Source organism: Malaya genurostris, chromosome 2 (genome assembly GCF_030247185.1).
Source record: "Malaya genurostris strain Urasoe2022 chromosome 2, Malgen_1.1, whole genome shotgun sequence".
Classification (NCBI taxonomy): Eukaryota; Metazoa; Arthropoda; class Insecta; order Diptera; family Culicidae; genus Malaya; species Malaya genurostris.
The window spans coordinates 221048060-221071373 of NC_080571.1; the positions used below are offsets into that span (position 1 = coordinate 221048060).

Sequence of the window (23314 nt, forward strand, 5' to 3'; positions counted from 1 at the left end):
ACGTCTAATGATGCTGCAGAACTTGCAACTTGCGCGAAATAAGGATTTTCCACTCGAGGCAGTTAGTTTTGTTTACATTCCTCAAGTTTTCAATAAGCGGTAACCAAGGTTTCGATAATTGTTATTAAAAATCAATAATTTATCAACTTGTGTTGCCAGTTTTAACAGTTTTTCAGGTGATCTCATTTTGAAACTACCAGTTACTGAGGGGTACTTAAATTTGCGATACAGTTTCGTTAGACGAGTGGCAGGTCGTGTCGTCGGTAAAACTTTTGCATTCATTCAAAACCTTTAATTTCCTTAATACTAAACTATATTTAGATATTGATGCTAAGTGAGGTTATGTCATCAATTTAGGTAATTGAAATTAAAGATTTAAACAACTACTGGGTAGAATAAACAGCCAGAAAATTTGTTTCAGAGCGGTGTCAACAAGTGAAAACAATATTATCAATCTGTAGGTCATTCTGAAAGCAAAAAACTTAGATTTATTGTCAAACGGAACATTAAAAATATTGGTTGAAAATCTAATTGATTTTTTTCCTAATTACAACAGAATATTCTAGGATTATTCGAATTTCACGAAGTGTGATATGGACGAGAATAATTATTATTTTGGCTGTACTTGAGAATAGCACCAAATCTTTAGATACTCAATAATACTGAATACTACACAAAATAATTACCCAAAAAAAGCGTTTTTGAAAAATTTTATTATCAGGTGTACAATTTTGCTTCCGCCGTTTTTTCCTAAATTAAAAGCTTTATTGCGAAAAAGTGCTTACAAATGTATTATTCAAAGTATTGTCCATTGTTAGCGACAACTTTCTCCCATCTTTCCAGCAATTTTCGGATCCCGGCTCGAAAAAAGGAGTTTTGACTCTTTTGACACTATCCATGAAGCAATCCATTTTTCCTACTCTTCGAAGGATTGAAAATGTTGATCTGCCAGGCCGTGTGCCACCGAACGGAATAGGTGGAAGTCAGAAGGGGTGACATCTGAGGAATACGGCAGGTGGGGTAAGACTTCCCATTTCAGCGTTTCCAGGTACTTTTTGACCACTTTTGCGACGTGAGGCCGAGCATTGTCGTGTTGAAGGATGACTTTGTCATGTCGCTCTTGATAATGTGGCCGCTTTTCATTTAGCGCGCGACTAAGGCGCATCAATTGCCTTCGGTAGTGATCTCCTGTGATGGTTTCACCCGGTTTTAAGAGCTAGTAGTAAATCACACCAAGCTGATCCCACCAAATACAAATCATAATCATGGAGCCGTGAATATTCGGTTTTGCCTCCGACGAAGTAGTATGCCCGGGCTTTCCCAATGATTTTCTGCGTTTAGGATTATGGTATCGAACCCACTTTTCATCACCGGTTACGATTCGATGTAAAAACCCCTTACGATTTTGTCTTTGAAGCAGTTGCTCACATGCACTCGATGTCCCTCGGTTTCAACTCGTACGGCACCCAGTTTCCTTCTCTCTGAATTATGCCCAGGGCCTTGAGACGTTTTGAAATAGCTTGCTGACTCACTACCAACGATTCGGCAAGCTCTTTTGGGTTTGGCACGAATCTTCATCAAGTAATGCTTCTAGTTGTTCATCTTTGAAGGTTTTTGGCATTAAAAATGCCTTACTCTTCACTATACGGGGCCGGGTGTCAATTAAAAGTTTCAAAAATAGCCGCGTAACCTTTTTGTGTCATAATTTTGAACGTTAATTACTCGGTCATTTGTTGATGGATTGTTATAATTTAACAACCAATCGATTCGGAAATTTTTAACTTAAACATGTATGACGACGTCGTTTCAGTATTTCAATAGCATACTATTGAAAAAATGGTTGGAATCGACCTATGTTTTCATCCACCAATCCCTGCTTTACAAAATGACGTCAACTTCTTGTTCGGCATAGGAGGCTTTGCGTCATGCATAAAAAACACCGCATCGTTCTGCGTAGTATGAAGAGAAATCTATAAATATAGGCTGCACAATATTTCTTTGCCTAGTTGATGTTTGACTGCGAATGAAACAAGTAGCTCGTCCAGTGAGCTGACTGGATTGTATATGCGTTCACTTGCTGGATTGTCGCTTTTGCATTATGTGTTGGTGAAATTGCCTGCTGTCTGCACAACACCGCTTCGTGTTCGCTTGAATATCTTATATATCATCTAGCTATTGAAGAACCGAATCAGCGTGGTTATCGGTTCTTTTGAAATATCCCATGTATTTAGCAAATTGTTGGTCGATTTTGCCATTAAAAATGCCTTACACTTCGCTTCCCGAGGCTGGGTGTCAAATTAAAACATGCAAAACTAATCGCTTAACATTTTTCTGCCATTATTTTGAACGCTCATACCTCAGTCATTTGTTGATGGATTTATATAATTCAACAACCAATCGATTCGGAAACATTTAACTTAAACTTATGAGAAAACGTCATTTGAATATTTCAATTGCATACCATTGGAAACTTGGTTTGAATTTAGTGTTTTATTTTGGTTCTCTGGTAACTATCAGGCCAATTTAGAATTATCGGCCAAAGATTTTTCGGATCTAATTTGCAGCGCTTGTTCCTCGATGATTTGTTAAATGATTTTCCTCATTTAAATGATTCCAAAGCTTCAATATAGTAAGCTTAAAAATGTTTTAATTTGTCAACGGATCAGTTTGCATACTTAAATCTCCATTCCCATACGAACAAAACGGTGGCGCGAAAATGGATTCAGTATAAAGTTGTGTTATTATGATATTCATAGAAACTTCTTCTTTATTATATGTGACTGAACAAGTTGTTGACCCACCAGGAATTAAACGCTTCAAAAGATTCAAAATTAAATTCTGAAACTTATCTAAAAGCGGCCTCCTCGGTTTGGTAGTATAAATGAGTTCCACAGGCTCACATATACAGTACAATTAGATGCAATATCATATAAAGGGTGATTTTTTAAGAGCTTGAGAACTTTTTTAAACAATAAAACGCATAAAATTTGCAAAATCTCATCGGTTCTTTATTTTAATCGTTAGATTGGTACATGACATTTACTTTTTGAAGATAATTTCATTTAAATGTTGACCGCGGCTGCGTCTTAGGTGGTCCATTCGGAAAATCCGCTTTTTTATCGACAAATTTTGTTCAGCGATGAGGCTCATTTCTGGTTGAATGGCTACGTAAATAAGCAAAATTGCCGCATTTGGAGTGAAGAGCAACCAGAAGCCGTTCAAGAACTGCCCATGCATCCCGAAAAATGCACTGTTTGGTGTGGTTTGTACGCTGGTGGAATCATTGGACCGTATTTTTTCAAAGATGCTGTTGGACGCAACGTTACAGTGAATGGCGATCGCTATCGTTCGATGCTAACAAACTTTTTGTTGCCAAAAATGGAAGAACTGAACTTGGTTGACATGTGGTTTCAACAAGATGGCGCTACATGCCACACAGCTCGCGATTCTATGGCCATTTTGAGGGAAAACTTCGGAGAACAATTCATCTCAAGAAATGGACCGGTAAGTTGGCCACCAAGATCATGCGATTTGACGCCTTTAGACTATTTTTTGTGGGGCTACGTCAAGTCTAAAGTCTACAGAAATAAGCCAGTAACTATTCCAGCTTTGGAAGACAACATTTCCGAAGAAATTCGGGCTATTCCGGCCGAAATGCTCGAAAAAGTTGCCCAAAATTGGACTTTCCGAATGGACCACCTAAGATGCAGCCGCGGTCAACATTTAAATGAAATTATCTTCAAAAAGTAAATGTCATGTACCAATCTAACGATTAAAATAAAGAACCGATGAGATTTTGCAAATTTTATGCGTTTTATTGTTTAAAAAAGTTCTCAAGCTCTTAAAAAATCACCCTTTATATGATATTGCATCTAATTGTACTGTATATGTGAGCCTGTGGAACTCATTTATACTACCAAACCGAGGAGGCCGCTTTTAGATAAGTTTCAGAATTTAATTTTGAATCTTTTGAAGCGTTTAATTCCTGGTGGGTCAACAACTTGTTCAGTCACATATAATAAAGAAGAAGTTTCTATGAATATCATAATAACACAACTTTATACTGAATCCATTTTCGCGCCACCGTTTTGTTCGTATGGGAATGGAGATTTAAGTATGCAAACTGATCCGTTGACAAATTAAAACATTTTTAAGCTGACTATATTGAGGCTTCGGAATCATTTAAATGAGGAAAATCATTTAACAAATCATCGAGGAACAAGCGCTGCAAATTAGATCCGAAAAATCTATGGCCGATAATTCTAAATTGGCCTGATAGTTACCAGAGAACCAAAATAAAACACTAAATTCAAACCAAGTTTCCAATGGTATGCAATTGAAATATTCAAATGACGTTTTCTCATAAGTTTAAGTTAAATGTTTCCGAATCGATTGGTTGTTGAATTATATAAATCCATCAACAAATGACTGAGGTATGAGCGTTCAGAATTATGGCAGAAAAATGTTAAGCGATTAGTTTTGCATGTTTTAATTTGACACCCAGCCTCGGGAAGCGAAGTGTAAGGCATTTTTAATGGCAAAATCGACCAACAATTTGCTAAATACATGGGATATTTCAAAAGAACCGATAACCACGCTGATTCGGTTCTTCAATAGCTAGATGATATATAAGATATTCAAGCGAACACGAAGCGGTGTTGTGCAGACAGCAGGAAATTTCACCAACACATAATGCAAAAGCGACAATCCAGCAAGTGAACGCATATACAATCCAGTCAGCTCACTGGACGAGCTACTTGTTTCATTCGCAGTCAAACATCAACTAGGCAAAGAAATATTGTGCAGCCTATATTTATAGATTTCTCTTCATACTACGCATAACGATGCGGTGTTTTTTATGCATGACGCAAAGCCTCCTATGCCGAACAAGAAGTTGACGTCATTTTGTAAAGCAGGGATTGGTGGATGAAAACATAGGTCGATTCCAACCATTTTTTCAATAGTATGCTATTGAAATACTGAAACGACGTCGTCATACATGTTTAAGTTAAAAATTTCCGAATCGATTGGTTGTTAAATTATAACAATCCATCAACAAATGACCGAGTAATTAACGTTCAAAATTATGACACAAAAAGGTTACGCGGCTATTTTTGAAACTTTTAATTGACACCCGGCCCCGTATAGTGAAGAGTAAGGCATTTTTAATGCCAAAAAACGATGTACTATCTACATGCAAAATCACCCTTCGTGGGCAAAAAATGGCCGATTGGTACTGTGTGTGTAGACTGTAGATGATATATTCTACGGGATTTGGCACACAAAACAATAGTTTTATGCTGCTAACGATGAATGATGAAATATTAAAATAAGTTTATTTGCAGCGAAAGGACATACAAAAAAATAAACAAAATGATCTTGAAATCATCGAAAGTCTCTGACTACAGATAAACAGAAGGAAGATAACTAAAGCAAAAATGGGTAGCAAGGATATACTGGTGAAAATATACATGTACATCTTTTAGGATCATAAGAGTCTAAGGGTATTGAAAAGATACAAAATTCATAGAATACACGATTTCAAAACTATTTATCAAATTATTTTAGGGAATGGAAATGTGAGATCCGAAAGATAGCGCAGAGATATGTTCGGTTGGTGTTGCATCACATTGAACACCTCCGGGGGAAACTCTTGGCGATGCTGCTGTACTTGCTGGCTCCAGGAACATTTTCGAAAAGACGGCGAAATACAATCCGTATTAGCTAAATGCAAAAAATTAAAGATGTTTGGGATGTTATTACGATATGTTTACATACCAAAGAATTCGTAGATTCAAAACTCATATAACACACAAATAAAATTTAAGCACTCGCCTTTATTATAGCTTTCACTGATTCACAGCTCGACGGAATCTTTCATTTTTACAATTCGAAATTGTAAAAATGGAAGATTCCGATAGAGCTGAGTGCAGAAAATTAAAATTTATAGATTTGTTCTACAACTTTCTCCAATACTTTGTTTATTTTTTCTGGGGCTCCTTGGTAACTAATTCGTAGCAACTTGAACAGTGTTGTTCAAGAAGATTATTTTTATCATTACCAAGGGGTCACTATATTTGTGGTGACTGGCGGTAAATCGCTCACGAACACTTTTTATTTCGATTTTCCTTCGGAGTGTCTGGTCGTGTCGTCGGTTAAACCATGTAGAGCGACCAACGCTCACTAAATAGATTTTTCGAGATAGATATTGACAGATGGATTTTTTCGTCAAAATCAGATTTTTGAAAAAACTATAATTGGCAGCTCTGTGAGAGATGTACACTGTGAAATCACATGTCTGTCATCCTGAATCACGGTGTTATCACGCATTAAATTATTATAAACACTTCTAACAGTCTTCAGTGTTACTTCTTAAACCTAAAATAAAAACTTTAAACTCTTCAAAATCCTACTAAAAACCATTATGAGATTATATTTCAGCCAAATATACAGATTTACGTAAGGAAAATGTGGTATCTAGTCTATTTCAGAAGGATTTATGATTCAATTCAAGCTTCACGATGAACATAACCTGTCACGTTGATACACTGAAAATAATTTGCACGCTAGCATCATATGCAAAGCATTAGAGCTATCACTTCCTGTAGAACTCATAAAATAAGTGTAAAAACTAATAATATTTAGTGGACATTATGCTACATTTATCTGAAAATGGTAAGATTACCGTTACCTCTAGATTCTATATAAATTTCATATGAATGTCACATTGTTTTCCACATAGATTTCAATTGAAACATAGTTGACCGAATCAAGTGTTTTGCCCATACATATGTGCTGTACTAATTTCCACTAGAAAATGAAGTGTTCAACACATGTAGTTCAATTCAATAGCAAAACATACTTTTTTATAACTAAAAAGACGAACGCAAGCGAACTTCGAGTACATGTTTGGCTGGATTCATTATTAAACGCCAGAGAGCAGAATGCTTACCCGATAATGGACTGAAGTCGTACTTCGAAGCGGCTTGGGTGCCTGAAAGGAAGGTTCAATGGGTCGGAAAGGTCATGATGCCGGTTTTCTGGGATTGTCACAGTATACTTTTGGAGTATACCTCAATGCAAGTATTAGCGTGTACTAATAAAGCGATTGAAAAATGAACTCGCTATGAAAGGGCCTTACATGAAGCCCAGGAGCATCGTTACCATGGTAGTAATCTTTGGCTTACTCGTACTATTATCTGTTCCCAAACCTAAAGTCATATCTGAGAAATCGATTTGAGTTTCATTTTTTTATTCCTAATCGCTACTTTCGGAATCTGAAACCGAAACAAGTAAAGCCAAAGTAAGTTTGTATGGCCATCCCACAAATTTAGAAGATGATTTCTGTTCTCCATGAATTGAAGTAAGGGAGCTATTTTGGCCCACTTCTCAAAATCTATCACATCAACACAAGTCTTTTGGATTGTTGTGCCCTAGAAATGAGCGTCTTAGGTCTTAGATATGTAAATACTGTCCCAGAAAGTATGGACGCACTTTGATTTCGCTGTAAATAACTCACAAGTGTTAGATATTCAAATTTTACTCGATATACTGATAATATTAGACTATAACAACAGAATATTATTCTCAACATTTGCTACTTAGCCATTGTAGACTAGCTGGTGCACCTTCTTGTGAACGTTCCTCATTAAATTCCGTACAGACTTCTTGGCGACAAGTTTTGACACTTTTTTCCAATCTTTTTCGAACTGTTGAATGGTTTCGGCTGCCGAGACATGTTTCCTAAGATGTGCCTTCATTAATGCTCAAAATTCCTCAATTGGTCAAAGTTGTGGGCAATTTGGTGGATTCATGTCTTTTTGGACGAAAGTGACATTTTTGGTAGTATATCTACCGTTGATTTAGAGTAGTGGCAAGAAGCAAGATCTGGCCAGAAGACAACAGGATCCTTGTGGCTTCGAATCATGGGTAGAAGTCGTTTCTGTGAACATTCCTTGATGTATATTTCGCTGTTCGTTGAAGCAGTGGTGATGGAGGGTTTCGAAATCTTACCGCAGCAACAAATTGCTTGCCAGACCATAGCTTTCTTACCAAATTTTTCGACTTCAATCGATGTCTCGGATTGGTTTAACACTTGCCCTTCTCGCACCGTATAATATTGTGGTCCCAGCAAGGAATAGTAAACGAGTTTCACGTAGGTTTCGTCGTTCATGATTATGCAGTTCAAATTTCCATCAAGAATCGTATTGTACAGCTTTCGAACCTTCGGCCTGATCGATGCTTCTTGTTTCGGGCTACGTTTTGGTTGTTTCTGCTTCTTATAGGTTCTTATAGATTCAAACGTTCTTTAGCACAAAGAACATTTGACTTCGAAGTGCCCAACTGAAACCTCCTTCTTTCGCTCGAACGCCTTCAGTATACGTTTATCTAACTGAGGGTTAGCAGGACCTTTTTTTCGACCCGTTTTCGGTTTATCCTCAAAGATGCTATCCTCACCGAACTTCCTGATTGCATTTCGCACGGCTTTTTCACTTACTCCTTCTATTTTTGCTATACTTCTCAGTGACAGTCCGCGTTCTGTGCACCATTTGGACACAATTTTTCGTCCTTGTTCTGCTGAAAGTCCACGCATTTTGAAAACAAACTAATGAAAACGAATAAACAAATGCACAAGTGGTTAGAGAAGAGTGTAAACAATAGGACGCAGCCATAAAAATTGACAGATTCTGAACCATTGCGAAATGGCAGCGGTATTTGATTGCGTCCATACTTTCTGAGACAGTCTTTAAGACAGGAACGTTAAGAATAATAACCTCCTCTCGGTCACAGTCACAAATTTTATTTAAATACTCAATGGTGATAGTTCCAGTAGAAAAGTTAAAAGTGTCTGTTGAAACTGCCGGTAAAAGGCGCACCGAAAATTATGTACGTAAGAAATATTCAGTAACACTTACTTTACTATGGGGCGCCTTTTCAAAATTTACCATCTGAGGGAGTGATAGGTTTTTGATCGTGAATATCTCTTGTTGTATCTAACGTATCAGTATAATTTTTGCTACATGCCTTCGGAAATATGATCAGCAATTTTAGGATAAAATTTTCAGTTGTATGACATAATCTCAAATAATTCTAAATTTATCTTTTCTGAAATGGTTGTTAGCAACAAGAATCCAGGTTGAAAAATCATGACGTATGTTTGCATTTTGCTTATTTTGAAAGCTGAGCTATCAGTGATCTGTAGAAGAATTTATATAATCTAACTACCAATAGATTTGAAATTTTTCAACTTGAACGTGTATTGAAACTACATTGAAGTGTTTCAATAGTATACTATTGAAAGACCTGTCTGATTTGACCCATGTCAACATCAGACAATCAGAACGCGTTCTGAGGAAGAGAACAAAATATCGGCTGCTGTACAACTGCATCGGTATAAAATACGAACATTCCACTTTTTACCATCATTTTCTGCGCAACGGTTGTCGAAGCAAGACATACGGTAAAGCAGCATCGATGACCTCACACTTTTGTTATGAAGCGAGCGCCGAACAGCAGCATTGTGTCGAAGACTAGTCGCAGCCGGGCACATTGCAGAAGCTGACAGCGTTGTTTACTTAAGTCTCCGGAATTTGAGTCAGAACTCAAGGTGAGTTCAAAATTCACCTACTGATTCCGCCCGAAATGGATTGTTTCATCTTATTTAGAATCTATTTGGAAATCACAATGAATTCCGAGCCAAATTTCGGATGAGTTTATTAAGTTTACCCGCCAAGAGCCATCTCAAAGCTACAACCCTGTACAACGAAAACTAGACAACCTTGGCCAACATTATGCAAAATCAGCCCTTCTAATAGCTCCAAATGTTATCTGAAGAACTATTAGAATTTTGTGTCTGTTAAAATATTATTTTTTTGTTTCGTCTAAGCTCTAAATGTTAAAATATGCAAATCGGAAGCGAATACAATCAGTTTAGTGAATGTTCACAGCCTGCGTAGTTGACTTGTTCAGTTCAGACCAGCATCTAGGTCCAGATTGGAGTTTTAGAAATCAGTTCTGAAATTCAGTTTTAGGATCCAAGACCAGTTTTTTTTTAATTTTTAGAATCCAGATCTAATGTTTAGTTCATTGTCCAGGTCGGAATCGAGTTCCAGAACTCCAGACCTGAATCCGAACTTCAGAATTTGATTCTAAGCCTAAATCTGGACTGGGAACACAATTTCGGATATTAATTTTGTACTGAATACTGGAACTGAAATTGACGTCCAGACCGGAACTCAGTTCAAAAATTCCTGTCCGGAAATCTGAATTCAATTTCAAAAACTGAGCTCTTAACATGGAATTATCGAACTTTGGACCTAAATCCAGGATGAGAATTCAGATCCAAATTTTAGTTGTATTTCCTGACTTCAATTCGAAAATACATTGAAAAATCCAGGTTCGGAATTCAGTTGCAGCTCTAAAAATTGGTTCCAAAACTTAATTTCAAAATTAGAGAAGTGTAACTGCAATCAAGAACTAGATTCTAAAAATTTTTAATCGAAATTCCGGATCGCTTCTAGGACTGAATTTCTGAACTGAATTCTGGATCCAAATTTGAATTTTGGATAGGAATTCTATAACTAAAATTTATCTGCAGACCACAATCCAAGTCCACAGCTCAGTGCTAGGATTCAGTTTCGGAATTGAGTTTCAGAATAAAAATCACCAGTTTAGCGAAAATCCAAAATAATTTCAATTGCTTCATGCACTTTTCGCTGTGCGAAAATCTTTCGAGCAAAATGTTCAGAACTGTGTTAAATATCGTAGAGAATTCCACAATTTGGTCCTTCCAAAAGGTAGAAATGAATTCTGTACCGCAGCTTAATAGATACTTTCAATGAAATATTCAAATCCGAAATGAGATAATCGACGTCAAATGTTTCACAATTCACACAATCGATCAGCTATCAATTCTAGTCAAGTCAAGTCCAAAGTGCGAGCGTTTCACAGAAACTAGGATTTTCTTAAATATAATCAGTGAAATGCATAAAAATTTAATTTTTCTACAGTATAAAGAAAACTGATGTCAAAATATTTTTTTTCGCTTTTTTATTCAATAATCAATGTTGCTAACTACTTTTCGATACACTCCTTATTATTATGTTTTTTATAAGCCCAATTTTAACCTGTGTTCGTTGTTTACCGGAGTTGATATCGTGCTTTATCAGGGTACAGTTTGAGTTGAGGAGCAACAAACTGGGGGGTGGTTTCGAATGCTAAATGATAAAATGCTTAGTTAAATCTAGTTGCAAGAATTATCCTTGCTTATAGAAAATGCTTTTTCAATTGCGAGAAACGCACCTAATAACCGAACTTTATTGTATGTTTGTATCGTTGCAGGATCTAAGGTTACGTGAACATGGTGTACTTTATTGGCTAGTCTTAAAAGAAAAATTCATCCAAACCAATGATATTATCTGAACAGAAGACGACATCGAAGAGCGATTCAATGGCGTATCAACATTCAATAGGCATGTACCGAAACTTAACTCAAATGAGTTTTCTTTTTCTTTTGGAGTGAAAATTCTCATTTTGAGTTGAAAAGGAAAATTCTTCGGAAACACATGTGTGCAATAGAAACGCAACAAGCAAGGAACAATCGCAAACGAAAGAATTACTCGTCTCACGTGGGCTGTGCTCCTCCTTGCCATTGACATTTCCCCCTCTCCCCCCCTCACCCCCCTCTTACTAAAACACAATATTAAATTGATTTTCTTCCTCTCGTACTGCAGATGACCAAGTTTCCACCTTCCGCTCGCTCCGACGGCATAAGACACGAGTTCAAAGTCTGTTGATTGGATCCATCGGCTGCTGGCGTGCGCAATTCGAAGACCATGCAGTCGGAAATTAAAGATTACTATCGTTTGTCTGCCTGCTTTCGTGATGTTCAACCGCTGCTGTCATTGGCTTGCGTTTTTTTTTTGTCTCCTTCTGTTGTCAGTTTGTTTGCTCTTCCGTATTCAAGCCTATCTCCCATTCAACCCAAAATAAGCGTGGTGCCTGTTGTTGTACGAAGCTTGCCATGCCTGCGGGACCGAGATTGAGTGAAAACTGTGGGAAAATGGAACAAACTGGGGACATTTTTCCCTGTATCACGTTCTCTCTCGCTCCTGGAAAACCGTTCTACTGGTCCAACGGAGTGTGACCTACAGGCGAATAGAAAAGAATTGGGTTCCGGAATCCGCAGCCCCGGCTATCGGTACCATTTGATCTCTGGTAATCTCTTTGTCCGGAACGTTGCGGGATTTTGTGGAGACGAGAAACACCACCAAAGGTGGAACGGGAGAAGGTCTATTTCGTTAAAAATGTGCCGAGTTTATCGTGAAATTAACTCGCCTAATCTGCGAGGTTCTGTTACTTTTCCGTCTTCATATCAAGTTTGGTTGTCAGGTTGATAGAGTTATTGCCACTGACAGATGTAGTTTTGTTTTCATCCTGTTCACAACTTATTTCAGGATTTCTTTTCAAACCAAAAATATATTGTTCCTGTCTAAGGAGGCAAAATATTTTCCCACCACTTTCATGGTAATTGATTTTGGCTGACAACGGAATATCCTTCTCTCGTGAGATTGAACATAGTCTGGCAAAAGTTCTAATGGGCGTCTACGTCTTACGAAGGACACGAGCAAACGGAAAAAGGTTTTACGCCTTTAGCACAAGAAACAAACAGACTCGTCTCAGTTCAACGGAGCGTAGTGAACTTTTCCGAACAAAGCAGTAAAATGAAATGGGTGGGGAAAACCTGGTAGCTGGAGCACAGCAATGAGACGCGGGCACTAGTAGTGGGTAGTACTGTGAAGTTACGGAAAACATCAACAGCACAGCACTCCCGGTACGCCTAATCCGATTAGGTTCCCAGCGCATGTGTGGGTTCCGAGAATAAACGCGATCAAATTACGCAAAGGCTGCTCGCATGATGCGGCATCAGATCCGAGTGGTAAAGCCAGTAATAGCATAGTAATAAGATTTTATATCCCAGGTTGAGAATGTTTGTTGTTTATAATTGAGATGATAAAAATTCGATTTCCGTTCGATTACCTTTCATTTCCCACGTGTGAACGTCGAGCTGTGGAAGCTCGCCCGTAGTGAGGAAGTGGGAAGATACTCACAGAATAGAAGTAATTTGAAAAAAAAAACAAAAATAATAAAAAGTTATTTGAAGTAAAAATTTAATACTCTATCGCATCGAAGGGAAGCTTCTTTATGTGCATCAATAACACCGAATGCCGTCGAACGGATGGAACTGGTGGCTTGTCAGGGCAGAAACTATTGGTTTTGAATCAAACGAACAAAACTATCTCACAACCAGGACTACCACCGTTTTGGAATGAAAGAATGAAAATTTAAAAAAATAAAAAACAAAACAGCAAAGCGTGAGCTGGTTGAAAAGTTTAGCATAGAAACTAGTCTAGGTAAAACTTGTGCCAAAACCATTTTTAAAGTTGGAACTATCGATGCCCAATAGAAGATCTATTTTATTTTAATGTTAGCACTCTATAGATCTACCACTAGGCAGAATCGTAGAACTCATATAAAATAACCATTAACTTGTAGTGTTGCTTGACGATCGATGACGATCCCAACCAGTACAGCATACAAAATAGTCAGACAAGTCAGTTTTATTTTTCCCATTACCTGTCAAAACGCATCTCAACTAAATTTGTACATCAACCTCCCATCGCCCAGCTCATGGCTAGTCATTTTCGTTCTGTTGCATAGCTTTTCCATACCTGCTAAAGTAGTGAATAGTAGAATAGAAATCAAACCCAGAAGCTAAAATGACAGAACAATAAATTTCAACGGCTCTACCGTACTCTTAATCTTCCACTCCTATCTTAGCTGGTAGAGTTAAAAAAAACTTTCTTCAATTTCTTACAGAGTAACAACAAATTGTAGCGAATCTGCTTGAACAGAAGATTTCAATTTCCTAGAACCGCCGGACTAGCGCCGGTAGAAATGAAAACAAAAAAATTAATTTAAACAAAAAAAAACGTCTAATCAAAACTGTACCAGACTAAAGCCAAAGCACTTCTGAGTGAGTAGGTAAACGCTAATCCTCACCGATAGCCATAACAATAAAAGGATAAAAGTATAGGAGATAAAGTAACAGCTCACCAAAGAAAACAGAAAAATAAACTACCGACAAAAGTGGGAATACGTTGCCAAAACACACTCGCTGTGTACATCGGACAGTTTGAACATAAATACAAACAAGTAAACAAACAAGCAGACTCCGAACGGTTCTTTGGCTTGGGCTCCGCTGGTTTGGCTGGAGCGAAGGAAAAAGTGGCGTCTGTGGTTTCAATAACGAGCGAGTACATGAAATCAAGCTGTCGTCAAGCGATGGTACTGGGAAAAAGAGAAAAAAATATGTCGCAATCAACCACAGCCATAACACCACAGCAAGTCCTGGTATAAACACCCGATTGAACTGTTCCGCGTTTGATGAGGACAAAAAAAATAAACCCTTGTTCCATTTTCATGTTCTTTTTTCGAGCACCAACAAAAACGTAGCACTCTAATATTTTTATCGCACTTTATACTGCCACCAGGACCAATTATAAGCAAGCAAAAACGCACAAGATTGCCTCGACAGCACAATTCGACCGTCCCACGACAAAAGGGCCTAACTGCAACTGAGAGCCTCTCTTTGTTTACTTTCTCTTTAAATTATTACGAAGCCATTATTGCAAATTCTCTAAAGTTTCCAATATAAATCGAAAGCTTGTAGTTTTACCTTGAAAGTTTTGCGAAGAGTGAAGCGTCAAATATAAAATCTGTTCGGTAAATCGTGAAAGAAAAAGTAAACATAGAGAAACTGTCATTTGCAGTTAGGCCCTTTTGTCGTGGGACGGTCGAATTCTTTTCCGCCGGTCGAAACGGAGTGACCCAGTTATTTTTGACATCTCATTCGGCCCCGTTCGAAAATTATGAAAAAGAGGCCCATGTTCAGTCGACAACACAAGCGAAACAGTAACGTTGAAATCGTATACACACTTGCTCATAGTTACTCACGGTGAGTGCATCAAAAATACTCATTTTTGCTTTTCTCACATATAAAGGTTATGCGAAAACCGACTTTTGAACCGATGTCCAAAGTCATGCAACATATCTGTGGGTGTGTATGGATTGTAATAATTTTTAATATTTTAATAATAATTCAATAATTAAATCTTAGGCTGTGAACCATTTCGCGGTTAATTTTAACTTTTGGTTAAAATCTGACATTCGAAAGGTCAATTTTATGTTGTCAAAAATAACCCTGCTCGAGAGTATGGTTATTTTTTGACAGATCGATGGTTATTTTCCGACACTGAAAAAAATCTTGCAATGAAAATTCTAATATTAAATCTTTAGTTGAAATTATTTCCAGTGGAAAATAAACTCAAATAACTTTTCGTCTTTTGTAGTGGGCCGCAGTTTTAGTTAAACCAAACCAAAAGTTTAAATTAACCGCGAAATGGTTCACAGCCTTAGATTCAATTGAAATTCTCTTGTTCCTATAGCTATTGAATTGAATCTCATAGACCACTAACTCGATTTTCTCAAACTAAACTTCAAATAATAGCTTGTGTAGTTCCATAGCCGGCTATTGAATTCATCTGCAACCGATTTCCGGTTCCGGAGCAACGGTGTATAAAAAATAATAAATAATGCACTCGAATTCCTTAGAAAAGACTCGACCAAACTTAGGTTCAAATGAAAGGTCTTACAATCCCATGGAAATCTATTGAATTTCATTTGGATCCGACTTTCGGTTCCGGAATTATAGGCTGATAAGTATAAATTTTTCAATTTCAAGAACGTTTCTAAACATGACCCCGAAAATCATATGAACGATATGATATCGTTTGACAATCAAGTTGTCATCTTGAATGTTCTCATTGGAAATAAGGTCAGTAATATTACCGTCCTTTCTTAAAATTCAATCAATAATTAAAGTTTCGCATTCATCGGTCTCCGAACCAGAGATGCCAGATATTTTCATAGAAAATCTGTATTTCTTTGTACAAAAAATCTGGATTAATCCGTATTCACTAATAAAATGAAATTTTTACAACAAAATGATGCTAAAGGATGTTATTCCAATAGATTGTGGTTGTAAGATGGTAGATCCAATCAGTCATTGCGCGTTCACAAGAATATTCAACGACGAAATTTCATAGTTTTGTTTTTATTTTTTATCCACAACAATTGAATTGTAATTCCATATATTTATCTATTATATATATTTATTGTAATTGTTGACTTCATAATTTGACATGGAATTTCAACGCCCAATATGCAACGTCAAGTCGAGTCATACAACTCTCAGTTTGACAGTAGAGTTTCATGAAGCCATTACTTTCTTGAATATCAGCTCAAATTTCATTCAAATTATAATATAAATGGATTTCACAACAGATTTTCATAGTAATTTGTGATTTATCCGTTGATTGATAGACTTTTATCTCGTCATTGGAATCAAGTACTAAAAGATAGCTCAGACAGAATAGTTTTTTTTTCTTTCTTACTGTTTTGTGATATTTGTATAAACCTGCATTAAATTGAGGAAATCTGTATTCAATCTGAATGAGCATGTAAACATTTGAATAATACAGATAAATCTGTTAATGGCATTTCTGCTTCGAACGCCAATATTCGTTGCCAAAATCAAAATCTAATGATTGTTTATTGTTATTCTCAAAGTGACAATCATAAATGAGTGTGTTCAATGCCATGATCCGGGTTGTTAGTCGCGACTTTCGACAATTCGACATGATATCATTCATGATATTACGGATATAATGCAGAAATGATGATATGCATTGACATCAGATCTCAGAAAAGGTAGAACCGATTTTCACAATCTTAGATTCAAAAGAAATGTATTGTTTTCCCATAAGTTAGTTTAGACTTTTGTCCGGATCCGGCTCCCAGTTCCGGAAGTATAGAATAAAATGTGTGTGAAATTAACACCGGTCATTTAAGGCTATCACGCGAAAACACATAAAAAATCTTCTTAATTTTCAAAACTAAACCTATTTCAATTTATAGGTTATACTAAATGTTTACCACACTTCACGCTATTACGATTCCCATTTTTCAGTTCCGGAGGTAACTGAAGTAGTTAGCAAATCCCCCAAAGTGTGTAGAGAAACATCTGGAAATTAGCCAAACATTTCTCTCTACTTGGTGAAATTGTTGCCAAGCAAGTTCTTGATGAAACTGTTGCAAAGCAAATTGCTATTCCTCCGCCCAGAACGACGAGAATGACACAATTCTGTTTGACAACTAAGACAAAAAGAATTCCTGAAATACGGGTAATCTGATTTTTAATCCTCTGGCGATTAGTCATTCTGCTTGGTAGCATTAGAATGAAACAGAAATAAATTCAGAAATGTCGAGTCGAATAAAATTGCTCCCGTCAGATTCTTACAAACGAATAAGTGATTTTTTTATAATTGAATTTTAACAAACTGGGAAAAAAATGTATAACTTATTATATAAAAATTAAATTTCGCTCAAATAGAGTCTAAATTTACATTTGTGTGAGGCTTCCAGTTTCTATGCACGAGATCTTAAAATACTAACGAGTCGAAGACGAGCTGTAAAGAAACAAATGGAACTTACATTTGTTAATATAGATGATGCCTGATTTTGCCAGAAATCCGAAAGGAACAGAATTTATTTTTCATAAATTGGCATCCCTGCATATGTCCGCTTTCAGAACAGTTTCCTTTGTCGTTCCGAAACATTGAGTATTCTTACAGCTCACTTACAACCAACTTACAACCACAAATGCAAATGAGATTGGTTTGTTTTCATCAGAAAACGCATGCATTAAACACGATTCAGACGATCAATCAACTTCGGTCGACGTCAAGATTAATGTATTAATTTTTTTAGCCGAATATTGCTTACGTACCCGAGGTTGAAATGTTCCGCAAACTTGACGTAGTGACCCTTCATTTGAATTGCTTACAATTAATGTTATTGTTCTGTAACCGTTCCATGCCGGTGATAGTCGCCTGCTGCCACGTGTGAATCGCTTTTACATTTTGTTTTGTTTTTATCAGAAAATATATTAGTCACTCATTTTGCACTAGGGCCGCCGTTCATTTTTCACCGGGCATTGAAACCTCAATAATGTGAAAAATGACTGATGAAGCCAGGGATGCCAAGTGTTGAAATTTAACATTTTTCGGTTGATTTTTCAGAAGTCAGTAAGAGCAAATGACAGTTTCTCTTTGTTCACTCTCTCTTTCGATTAATGTGATGTGATTAAAAAGATTTTCTTGGATTTCACAGTTCTGTTTGAAAGTCGAATGTTTCGAGCATCATTCTATGCAAAGATTTAAGTGATAAACGTGTAAACCGCTATGTAATTAATAGAAGAGAAAGTAAACAAAGAGAAAATGTCACTTGCTCTTACGGCCTCTTGAAAATCAACCGAGATTTGTGGATTGCAAAAGACAAAACCTGGCAAAACCTGGAGACATCTCAGTTATCAAAAAACAAGAATGTTTTGTTTGTTCTTGTTTATTCGATTCGTCGATGCAGAATAACAGACTCTCATAAGATGTGAAAACAGCTCATATCGGTAAGCAGCTCCGTACAAATTTTGAAATGTAAAGCCAAACTGGTGCGAAAAGATACCGAACAAGATCCAACAATCGTTTACGATCGAGTGTCCTCGAAACCAACGGTTGAAGCAGTCCCTAGGCGGTATCCCGATGCAATTTGTATGTTAAATTTATGTAAAACAATCGCCGCAATAATAAAAGCAAAATTGTTGAGAGCAGCTTTCATAACATTGGAACCTTTCCACATGAAAATTCAACGGATTGGATTCGTTAACCACAAGCCAGAGGGGCACAGAATTAAGTGCAACGTGTGTTTAATTGCATGCAAATGATACTCAATGAAACAATATTCGTTTTCCGTAAAATAAACGTTCACTCAAGCATGGCTGCTGAGTGGATGTTTGCAAAATGAGATGGTCCAGCACGCTTGATGTTAGTTTTAGAGTTTCAAAATGCAAAAATACGATTAGCAAAATAAAACGAATCCAAACCGGGAAATATTTTTATTGTTAACTGTTCGTGTTAGTACGACATAAAACATAAAACATCGACCAGTTTCAACGAGAACCATAACTTATCAGCGTTCTGTTTTGACAGCTAAATCGATGTGACATGGCCACTTTCAGAAATGTTTCCTTTCTCGTTCCGCAACACAGTGTGAAAAATGACTGGCATCCCTGACTGTACCATGGCCTACTGAGAAAGAGAGAGAGGTATGATTTCTTGTTGACAGCACATCATTTAATCGGAGCTCACTTACTTTTTCCGAGATTGCTCAACCGATTTTTAACGAACTAAAGGCCCAAATGGAAAATATTCCTCAACTACTGGGAGAAATGAGTATAAAATTTCAAGCCGTCATTTTGACGGATGCTTCGAAAAACTGAGAAAAATCTTCTTATTTTGGCTCAAAACTATTTCGATTTTTTTACCCATCTCTATGGGACTCATAGTCAGAGATGTCCATCTCCTCTGTGTGACGAAGAGCAAGTGTAATTTCTTCCCTCGCACTGACAACATCAATGAAAGCTCTTTTCTTTCGCCGCTATTATATAGATTATGCACGCAACATGAGAGCGCGTGTTTATTTTCTTTCGCCTCTAGCACTGGATCACACCAAAGTTCTAGTGCAGAGCACTCAAATTCTCTGAGGTAAACGTAGATATTTTCATCGAAGTGTACATGCCGGTGAGCACACTGGTGTACGGTTCGCATAAGAGAAGCGTAGGCCACGCATATTCAGCAAAAAAAAAAACAATGTAATATTGAAATTTCGCGGAAAAGATTTTCATCTTCTTCTAAAAATTTAAAAAACACATCACAAAAGTATCTCTCACTAACATGCGCCAGTAATCACTTGGATGTTTTTAGGCTAGAGCGCTTAAGAGTGATTCATGCTAAGAGAATGTGGTTTACTCGCACAGCTCCTTCCAACACAATCACACACTCAAAGTCTCTATTCAACACTAAGAAGAAGTGCGCTTTTCTTTTTGTGTGGTATTCGCTTGCTGCATCTACAGTCATAAAACATAAAACTTACACCAGCGTGCATCCCTCTAGTGAAATACCATCACTACTCATAGTAACAGACCGGCGGAGACAAAAGCCACAATTCTAGCAACCCAGTGTCGAGAGACATTGGTTTAAATGTGCAAGCTTGTGAGCGAATGTTTATTTATAATCAATTCATCTCCACGAAACAATCACTATACGTGTGAAACCTTTTCGTTTTAATGCTCTTTAGTACTTGAACGCTAAAAAACTTTTTCCGCGTCCGATTCATTTTATTGATGACTTTAACCACCCCATTAAGCCAAATTTAGCGAAAAAAAAATTTTACATTAAAGCAAACTGTTTGTAATTGGTAATCGTTTGCTTGTAATTAGCTGGAACTAAAAAAAAACCAGAACAAAATTATATTTTTTTATATATAGAACATGAAAAGTAATTCAAACGGCTACCAACATTTTCCCTTAAATGCACGAAAACAAGTCATGCAAGTTTTGCTCCAAAATTTTACAATTCATTTAGCTGTCTAATAAGTACTTCGCCAGTCTGCAGCACCTGGAAGAAATTTTGTTTGCTAACGTGTCTGTCGAAATGATAAATATTTGTCATACGCCAGATAAATCAGGAATATTGGCAACTCTGGATGAAGCGAATAGGCTTATGTCAATTTTCGCTTGAAAACCAACCCAATCTCATGTACGGTTAGGAATGAATTCTGAATTGATGCGAATTACTTTCCATAACTTTGTCAAAGTTGAGTAAGAAAAAGTGAACTAAATTGTCAATTACTTTTTTTATTCTTCTTCGATTTTTCATGGCGTAACTTGGCAGAAAATGGCGTAAGTGGACTAACTTTAATACACTTAGCATTTCTAAGTAAACCTGTAGCCACTAAGCAAACCCACCAGCCACTGACAGCGCTACAGTGAGAAATGGGTGAACTTTTTTCTATACCAACACGCTGCCAAAAACAAACTCAAAATAAAGTTTTTCCACCCACTTGCCAACGTTCATGCAGGAAGGTATTTCTGGGTAAAATCGAGAGTACTTATTTTTGAGTAACTACGTGGATAGTACTGATTGGGTTCAAACTACTCAACCGAAAAGGAGATCAATTTGGGTGGTTTTAACGCAATGATTTTTTCTCGTGTGATTATTATTATCATTGTCTTACCTTTGCACTGATGGGACTGCTGGTTTGAGCTACAGGAGCTGTTTCCTTGACCTGTCGAGACTGTTGATTGAATTTCAATATTTTCCATTGTCTCAAAATAAAAAAACAGGATAAATTAATTAAAATTATTAACGTTATAGTACAAGGATACTTACGCTACAAATAACGACAGATTATCGTGCACAATTATATAAAAAATCGTATAAAATGTTCCTTTGATTATAAACAGTTGTTACTTTTCTGCTGCTTACCAAAATATTGTGATTCAACACACAAAAAATGTTCACCCAACTGTAGCTTCTTTGAATAAACTCAACTGTTGAGTAAAAAATACTCATTTATTAAGGTACTTTTCATCCAACATAAAAAAAACAATCGCAATGTCTTAATGTTAGGTGAATTTAACTCTACCGTTGGGTTTTTTTGGCAGCGTGTACAGCGATACTGTGAAAAGTGCAGGCAACTTTATACATACATTTTTGGAGCATTTAGACACCCATTTCTCTTCAGATGGCGCTGTCGCTAAACAGGACAGGATTTTTTTTTGGTTCCCAAATCAATTTAGCGTATCATACTTTTTGGAGAAATTGTAGCCTGCAGACATTTTTTTCGGATTTACTGGCTTTTGTAACCCTGTATGAAGATATTGGAAATTTCTACCTGGCATCTCTGGTGGTAGACAATGGGGACATAATTGCACACTAAAAAAAATCAATTTCACAAGTGACTTAATCCCTCATTGGATGTAATTCATAAAGACCTAAATTATCAAATGACGGAAAATTTTATTTGTAATGGCTTAATGTTACATTAGAATGAATTTTACTGGTTTCGACTGTAACTTGTATTGGGTTAGTAGGTGCTTCTGTATGAATTTAAATGCACCTATCAGCCTAGAAAATATGTGCTTCTGTGGTTCAATCGGTTAATGGTCGCGGCTGTCGGTTTCAGAATTCATTTTTTTTTATTTCGATGAATTTCATGTCATGGAATTTTAGACACGATATTAAATGTTCTTCCATGAAATTTTGCGTGAACTGCGACGTTCCATTTATGTGCATCTAATAAGATGTAAAATCACAGTTTTTTTAGAAGTGTGTCTCAAACGAAAAATTCTAATGATACAAACTTTTCGCACTAAACAGCGTTGGTGTGAGTGAAACTGACAGAATACAAATTTAATGTCAAATAACATCAGTTCTATTCGGAACTTTGTCTCTAGAAAAATTGTGTGGTTTATCGGAAAGAGAACGGATTACAACAAAAAGTCTGTTTAATCGACATTGCTAAAATCTCCTTTTATTTTAACTTATAAATTGAGTATTGTTTAAAAAAACATTGATCATATATCGCAAAAATCGAGGATTTTCTTCGATTCTTGGAATTAATCATTGAAAAGTTTGCTTCAGATACCAATACTTTACTTGCTGTGGTGTAGGCTGCGATATCCTTAGGCCAGTGATGCCAAAGAACAAACAATTACAGACGAACGAAGCTCGGTTCTTAGGCCGAACTTTTTTTAACTAGATAAATCAGTTAGAAAGTAGTTGCAGATTGTACAATTTTGGAACACACAATGCATTGATTGGTTATAGATTGGTTTATTGTGAACGAACAGTATGAGAAAAAGATAGATAAAACAGCAAAAGGGGAGTGCATTGGAAAAATGAAACAAAAATGAAAGAAGTGTCAATAACTATAATTAGTGAAAATTTATTTGTTAACTGTACTGAAAAGTTATGATAAGTCTAAACAGGTTTAATCCAGAATTAAATTACAACAGCCACAAAGTAATTACTAACGTAATATTTGAAGTAAGGAATATGAGAACGATTAAATAAATGATAAATTGTTAATAAAATAGGTAATTATGTGGTTATTTCAACGATGACAGCTCTCAGGTAACTCAGCGACGTTGTTCCTTTGCACCGATTCGTCATCTGCGCTTACTCGTGTTTGAATCGAATTAAAGGTCTGTTCGCTCATTGGAAATAACTCAAAATTTGTGATGCGATTACTCAAATCCATAAATCTGTCAACATTTGAATCCTGATTTGATTAAGTG

The 23314-nt window shown here is 36.6% G+C and overlaps 1 protein-coding gene across 1 annotated transcript in view; it reads left to right on the forward strand.

The window, feature by feature from the left end:
* Positions 1–23110, forward strand: part of LOC131427685 (serine-rich adhesin for platelets-like) — a 460655-nt gene extending 437545 nt beyond the window's left edge. The window contains exon 15 of the mRNA XM_058591094.1: positions 11341–23110. The gene's annotated coding sequence lies outside the window, so the exon portion shown is untranslated. The remainder of the gene's footprint in view (positions 1–11340) is intronic.
* The last annotated feature ends 204 nt before the right edge of the window (positions 23111–23314 follow it).